This window comes from Oryx dammah, unplaced genomic scaffold (genome assembly GCF_014754425.2).
Source record: "Oryx dammah isolate SB20612 unplaced genomic scaffold, SCBI_Odam_1.1 HiC_scaffold_3, whole genome shotgun sequence".
Taxonomy (NCBI): Eukaryota; Metazoa; Chordata; class Mammalia; order Artiodactyla; family Bovidae; genus Oryx; species Oryx dammah.
Window position 1 is genome coordinate 96155358 of NW_024070187.1, and position 6979 is coordinate 96162336.

General features: G+C 43.8%; 1 long non-coding RNA gene across 1 annotated transcript; it reads right to left on the reverse strand.

Moving 5' to 3' along the window:
- LOC120861507 lies at positions 1-5447 on the reverse strand. The gene is made up of 2 exons (XR_005720556.1): positions 863-5447; positions 1-827 (listed from the first exon to the last, which is right to left on the reverse strand). It is a non-coding gene; the product is annotated as an uncharacterized LOC120861507 (long non-coding RNA).
- Positions 5448-6979: the final 1532 nt, after the last annotated feature.

Consider the following 6979-nt stretch of genomic DNA (forward strand, 5'->3'; position numbering starts at 1 on the left):
TTGTTGTTGCACCCTGTGACTTGTGGGAATTTAGGTCCTTGACCAGGGATGGAAACTGGACCCCATGCAGTAGAAGCTTGGAGCCGTAACTAGACTACTGGGCAAATCTCTGCAGCGCTTCTAATCCCTGGATCCACTTGGTTCCTGTGTTTAATCCAAGTGCTTTTCCTCCAGCCTCTCTGAATGATCCTTGGCCACAAATCTAAACTTGGTTTACAGACATCTAGAGGTGTTAGGTGTTGACTGTTAAATAAATCTCTTAGTTCTAACTTATACCCTTTTCTTTATCTTGACCCAAACAGTATCTGTAAGGAGAGTTTTTGACGAGCTAAATTTAAAAAATCTGAGTATGGGACTTCCCTGGCAGTCCAGTGGTTGAGACTCCATGCTTCCAATGAAGGGGTTTCGGGTTCAATCCCTGTCCAGGGAATTAAAATCCCACATGCCATACGGTGTGTGTGGTGGTGCGGAATAAAATTTTTTTTTTAATCTGAGTATGACTTGCAGGCTCATCTCAGCTTCCTGTCTTAAAGCCATGAAATAGAAGCAATTTTCTTCAGGTAAATACCTAGTTATCCAAAAATAGTGATTTTATTTTTGAAGCTCCAAAAGAGAAAATCAGGTTCTGACACAGAGCTTGCATGAAGATTACTTCAGGTCCTAATCAGAACCTGGGTATTTAATGTGTCCTACTTGCTGCAGACATCATAAGAAATAACCCTTTTTATAATCTAGAATTTCCTCCTTAAGACACAGGAAAGCTGTTTGCTAAGAGAATTGGAGGAACAATTGCGTCCTCTGAAATCTGACCCTGTTACTATTGTTTCCTAAGTGTCTTGAACACTGAATAGCTCGTATTTACAAGACTAATTATTAAAAAAAAGAAAAAGAAGAATGAAAATAAAACTAAAAGAGGGGTCAGGGTTGTCGCTAACAGCCACTAACTTAAAAAATACTTGCTAAGCACTTAACTGTGTGCCAAGCACTGTTCTAGGAACCAGGTATGTGGCAGGCAAAAATCCCTGCCCTCATGGGGCTTGCCTTTTAGGGGTAGAGAGGGTGTGATAATAAAATAAGTAAAATGTGTTAGTGTTATGCATGTTAAACATTTTCATAATTATAGGACCATGTTTTTTTTTAAAAAATGCTGTGGAGCAAAATAAAGCTGAAAAGAGGGACAGTGCTGGAATGAACTTGAAGTTGGTGGATTCTAGAGGCCAGAGAGGCCCCAGTGAGAAAGTAACACTTGAAGAGGTGAAGAAGGTGAGAGTTTTAAACATCTGGGGGAAGATTGTCAAGCCAGAGGTTTTAACAAATGCAAAGGTCCTGAGGTCAGAGCATGCCTAGCTCTGAGGGGAACATATGGAGTCAGAGGGACTAGATCAGAGAGAAGGAAAAGTAGAGAGGCAAGGACTTCCCTGGTGGTCTAGCAGTTAAGACTTCACGCTCCCAATGCAGGGGGCCTGGGTTCCATCCCTGGTCAGGGAATTGCATCCCACATGCCATAACTAATCCCTTATGTGGCAATAAAGATCTCAGGTGCTGCAACTAAGACCTGGCTTGCAGCCACATAATTTTTTTTTTAAGGTGACGAGGCAGGTCCTATTGGCCTTTGTAGGGCACTTCAGTGAATTGGGCTTTTAGTCTAAGTAAAAGAGAAGCCGTTGGAGGATTTTAAGTGGAGTGTGGTGATCTAAGATCATTTTGAATGCTGTGTTGAGGACAGTCCGAAGGGAGCAAATGAAAAGGCAGAGAAACTAGTTTTTGTAGGCTATTATAGAAATCCAGGAGGGATGGAAGTGGTTTGGGCCAGATGGTAGCAGGGGATAAACTCTACTATAATTTGAAGATAAAGCAGAATGAATTTGCTGACAGATGTGGGTGTGAGAGAAGGAAGAGATAAGAATGGCTTCAAGGTTTCAGTCTGGCAACTTGAAGATGAGTTGTCTTTAACTTATATGGGAACATGCCTGAAGGAATGACTTTAAAGGGATCAGATCAGGACTGTTAAACTTGAGGTGCCCTTGAGGGGAGATGCCACAAAGGTAGTTGAATATATAGGCCTGGCATTTAGGATAAAGGTCTGGGCTGGAGAAGCTGCGAGAGGTGAGTAGATGGCAACAGTTCAAACTGGAAGACTGGACTAAGTCACCAAGAGCAGGAGCATAGACGAGAAGGAACAGTTCCAAGGCCCGAGCCACGGAACCAGTGTTAGGATGCTCATCCAACGTTAGATGTCTGGGAGGAGGCGGCCCAGGAAAGGGGTCTGAAGAGTGGACAGGAGCAGGAAGGAGACTAAGAGTGTGATGTTCTGGAAGCCACATGAAGAAAGTGTGGGTGATCCAGTTGTGAAGCTGTGTAAACTATTAAAAGAACGAACTGTGTCTACAACATGACATGGAGAACTTGAAGGAGGCAGGTCCAGTGAAGTGGTACAAGCAACAGCATGATTGGAGTGGGTTCAGCAAAGAACTGGTCCTACTGTGTAGCACAGGGAACTATATTCAGTATCCTGTGATAAACTGTAATGGAAAAGAATATGAAAAAGTATATATATATGGATAACTGAGTCACTTCGCTGTACAGCAGAAATTAACACAACATTATAAATCAACTGTATTTCAATAAAAGAAGTGGGAGAGGGGCTGGGAACAGCAAATATGGACTTTTTGTTGTTTCTTTTGTTTGCTTTAAAATTTATTTATTTATGACTGAGTGGGGTCTTCATTGCTGCCTGGGGGCTTTCTCTAGTTGCAGCCATCCGGGGCTCCTCTCGTTTCGGTGCACCGGCTTCTCACTGTGGCTTCTCTTGTTGCAGAGCGTGGCTCTAGGGCACATAGGCTCAGGAGTCGTGGTTATGGGCTCAGTTGCTCCGCAGCATGTGGGATCTTCCCGGACCAGGGATTGAACTCATATTCCCTGCATTGGCAGGTGGATTCTTAACCACTGGACCACCAGGGAAGTCCCTGTTTACTTTTTAAGACAGGAGAAATAAAAGAATATTTATGTTAATGAAAAGATCTTTGATTTTCCAGTGACGGACCTAACCTTCTCACTCACCTTCCCTTCCTTGCGCTTCAGATATGGATGTTTGCTGTTTCTTGGAACCCTCACTTTGAGGAGTGTTAATAGGGAATCTGAACAGATAAGAGAACTAGTTATCATCACCACAATAACTAGCAAATTGCAAATTTCAGGATATGCAAGTTTTGCTTTTCTATACCATGTGAAAATCAACTTGTTTCATATGTGGAATTCTCTTTCTCCAAACTTCCCACTACTTTGGAGGACAAGACACCTTTTAATGTGGCTGAGAGTCCTTAGACTTGGTGGAATTGCACTTCTGTCATTTAGCTGCTGTTTGGATGGTTCTTCACACTTGTAATTAGGTGTTTAACCAACCCCACAGTTGGCCTCCTTCCTCCATTTCTGTATCATGATGAGTTTCTTTTTTTTGGCTGCACTGGGTCTTAGTTGCAGCATGCAAGATCTTCCATCTTGGTGGTGGCATGTGGGATCTTTAGTTGTGGCATGCAAACTCTTAGCTGCAGCGTGTGGCATCTCATTCCCTGACCAGGGATCAAACCTGGGCCCCCTGCACTGGGAGCGCAGAGTCTTAGCCACTAGACCACTAAGGAAGTCTCTGTTGATGAGTTCTTTAACAATTCTTCTCCCATTTCAAAGGAAGGACAGTAACTCAAAAAGTCTTTAAAACCTAATGTGAATCAATTAGATTTCAATAAAAGTAAATCAATAACATCCCACCTCCAACTCCCCCTACTGCTGCTGCTGCTAAGTCGTTTCAGTCGTGTCCAACTCTGTGTGACCCCATAGACGACAGCCCATCAGGCTCCCCCGTCCCTGGGATTCTCCAGGCAAGAACACTGGAGTGGGTTGCCATTTCCTTCTCCAATGCATAAAAGTGAAAGTGAAGTCACTCAGTTGTGTCCGACTCTTAGTGATCCCATGGACTGCAGCCCACCAGGCTCCTCCATCCATGGGATTTTCCAGGCAAGAGTACTGGAGTGGGGTGCCACTGCCTTCTCCCCAACCCCCCTAAAAAACCTAAATATGAATCTTGTGGCAGTAAGTACAAGGTTGTTCACAGAGGCTTCTCCCACTCTGGGCACACAGCCAGAGAGCCACCCTTAGCTATGGGGATTTGCCCTCACCAGCGAAATGTAAGCTAAGTGATGTTTGTCCCTTCATAGCGGTTTTAAGACCAGTGAGCAGTCTCCCACATCTTCTTGGCTGTCAGCAGCTATGGAAGCAATGTTAAGTTGAAGACTTAGAAGTTCCCTGGCAGTCCCATGGTTAAGGCTCCACGATTCCACAGCAGGAGGGCTTAAGTTCGATCCCTGGTCGAGAAACTAAGATCCCACATGGTCCATAGTTGTGGCTAGGGGAAAAAAAAGAGGAAGCCTCTATCAGCCAGTATTTGAGTCATAATGATGAGCAGAGCCTCCTTGCTCATCCAGGATAGACACCTTGTATGAGAAATAAACTTTGGTTTCATTAGTTTTATTTTGGGAAGGCAAAAACCTAATTCATCCTGACACAGTGCCTAAGGACAAAAATAAGCAGTGATGTACCAGTCTCCATGATAACTAGCAAATTGCAAATTTCAGGATATGCAAGTTTTGCTTTTCTGTACCATGTGCAAGGAAAATCCAATAAATAACACAGGTAACACAACTTGACCTCACTGTCAGTTCTCCACTGAATCAAAAACTATTGAACCTTGAATGTTGTTTTTAAAATATTTCTCTCCTAACCAAGAAGGGCACTTTTCAAGAGATTTAGCTGGATTACCAGAAACACAGTGTAGTCTGTTTCCTATTGTGTTCTCTGGGTCTTCTGCATTAGCTCCTCTAAGAATGCTCACTCCAAATTCAGGCTCCCTGGTCTCGTCCTAGATGAATACTGTGGCCTTAACTCCTAGGAGGTTCTGTCATCTGGGTCTTTATGGGTCTGTGTGCTCTGATACAAAATTTTATTTGGTCTTTGTCTTTGGTTCCTGCCAAGAGCCCCTAAAACTCTTGGGATTTTCCAAGTGATAGGGGGAGCTTTCGTTTTTCACAGAGCCTCTTTGACCACACTTGAGTTTATGCTCATGAGATCACTATGGGATGGGGCTTCTAGATGGCCTCAGGGTGAAGCTGGTCACCAGGAAGACCAAGTGGCCAGATCTCCTGCCGGACCTCCAGGCAGGGGTGAGGGACGGGGGCTGGAGGGGAAGGTCTATACCCTCTTCAGCAGTTGAGATTCAGAAAGCTTCTGCGTTGGTGAGCACATTGAACCCCGGGAGGATGGCGTGCCCCTGAGTCCCTCGCTTTCCTTGTCCTTTGCATCTCTTCCACTTGGCTGTTCTGAAGCTATAGCTTTTTTTTTTTTTTTTAATTGATTTCTTTATCTTTGGTAGCACTGGGTCTTTGTTGCTGCACCGGGGAGACTGGGATTTACTCTGTAGTTGTGATGCAGGGGCTTCTCATTGCAGTGGCTTCTCGCGTCGCAGAGCACAGGCTCTAGGCACACAGGCTTCAGTCCTTGCAGCATGCAGGCTCAGTAGTTGTGACGTACAGGCTTATTTGCTCCGAGGCATGTGGAATCTTCCTGGACGAGGGATCGAACTTGGGTCCCCTGCATTCATAGGCGGATTCCTATCCACAGTGCCACCAGGAAAACCCAAGTGATATCTTTTATGATAAACCAGCAAATTGAAGTAAACTGTCTTCCCAAGTTCTGTGAGCTGTTCTCAGGAAACCACTGAAGGGAGGGGTAGGGAGTTGTGGGAACCCTCCAATGTTACGACCAGGTTGAACCTAAGGTAATCTGGGGACCTGACACTTGTGACCAGCATAGGAAGTGAGGGCAACTTTATGGGACTGAGCCTTTAAGCTGGTGGAGTCTGACAATAACTTTGGGTAGTGTCAGAATTGAACTGAATTGTAGGACACCCAGTTGGTGTCTGGAGAATCAGAGACTTGGTTGTTGGTGTTGCCAGACACCCTAGAAATATGCTATCGGTGTAACACTGAAGTTCATTTTCAACATAATGTCTCATTGGGTTTACCTATGCTTCAGTATTAGAGAAGAAATGTTCTTTGAAGAGGCCCCCCCACCAAAAGAAATCACAATTCTGCATAAAAGAATTTTATTTAGCGATCAGATCTCAATGAATAATGCCAGTCATTGCTTGATTCTGTTAAAATGTGCTATTGGATATACTCTTAAAAAGTGTACAGTGCATCACCAAAAGCTATTTAACTTGGATTGTGTAGAGTAAAAGAAAACTTCATAAATCTTTGTTCTTTGATAAAATTTTTAAAATATAAAAATGAAAAAAAACCCTCCAAAGCAGTATTCAAAAATAACAAATGTCACCTTGGACTATTTACAGTAAGATGCCTTTCTAATAGGAGAACACTCTTTTTCTCACATTTTACTTGGCTGTTAGAGGCATTCTCCCTCCCCCGCCTCCTGATTCCTTCCATTCCTATCTTGCAGGAAACGGTCATCTTCTCTCTCACTCATCTTTGAGTCTTTCTCTGATACACCCTTTTCCTACTCTAAATTACCAGGAATTCTAGTCAACAGACGTTGGTTGAGCACCTAATGTGTGCCAGGCACTGTGCTAAGAAGTGGGGATAAACACAGAAGTGAAAAGTCATTGAACCCCCTCCTCAAGAAGCTCAGAGTTTGTGTTGAATTAAAAAAACATTGTTCACATTATAGTCCTTGAAATCTCAAGTCCCCGTGAAGTGAATTTGGGGATTTCTTGAAACAAAGTGCACTCACAGCGTCTGTCAGCTTGGCCCACTCCAAGACATTTTGAGTCTAGAATTCTGCTCATTTTGATGAAACACAGCCTCTATAAAGCCTAGGCCTACAGTTTGAGTTCTAAACTCTTTGCAGGTGGAAACTGCATGCTGGGTTGTAGGGGACCAGCTGAACCAATTTGTTTTGGGGGGGAGGGTAC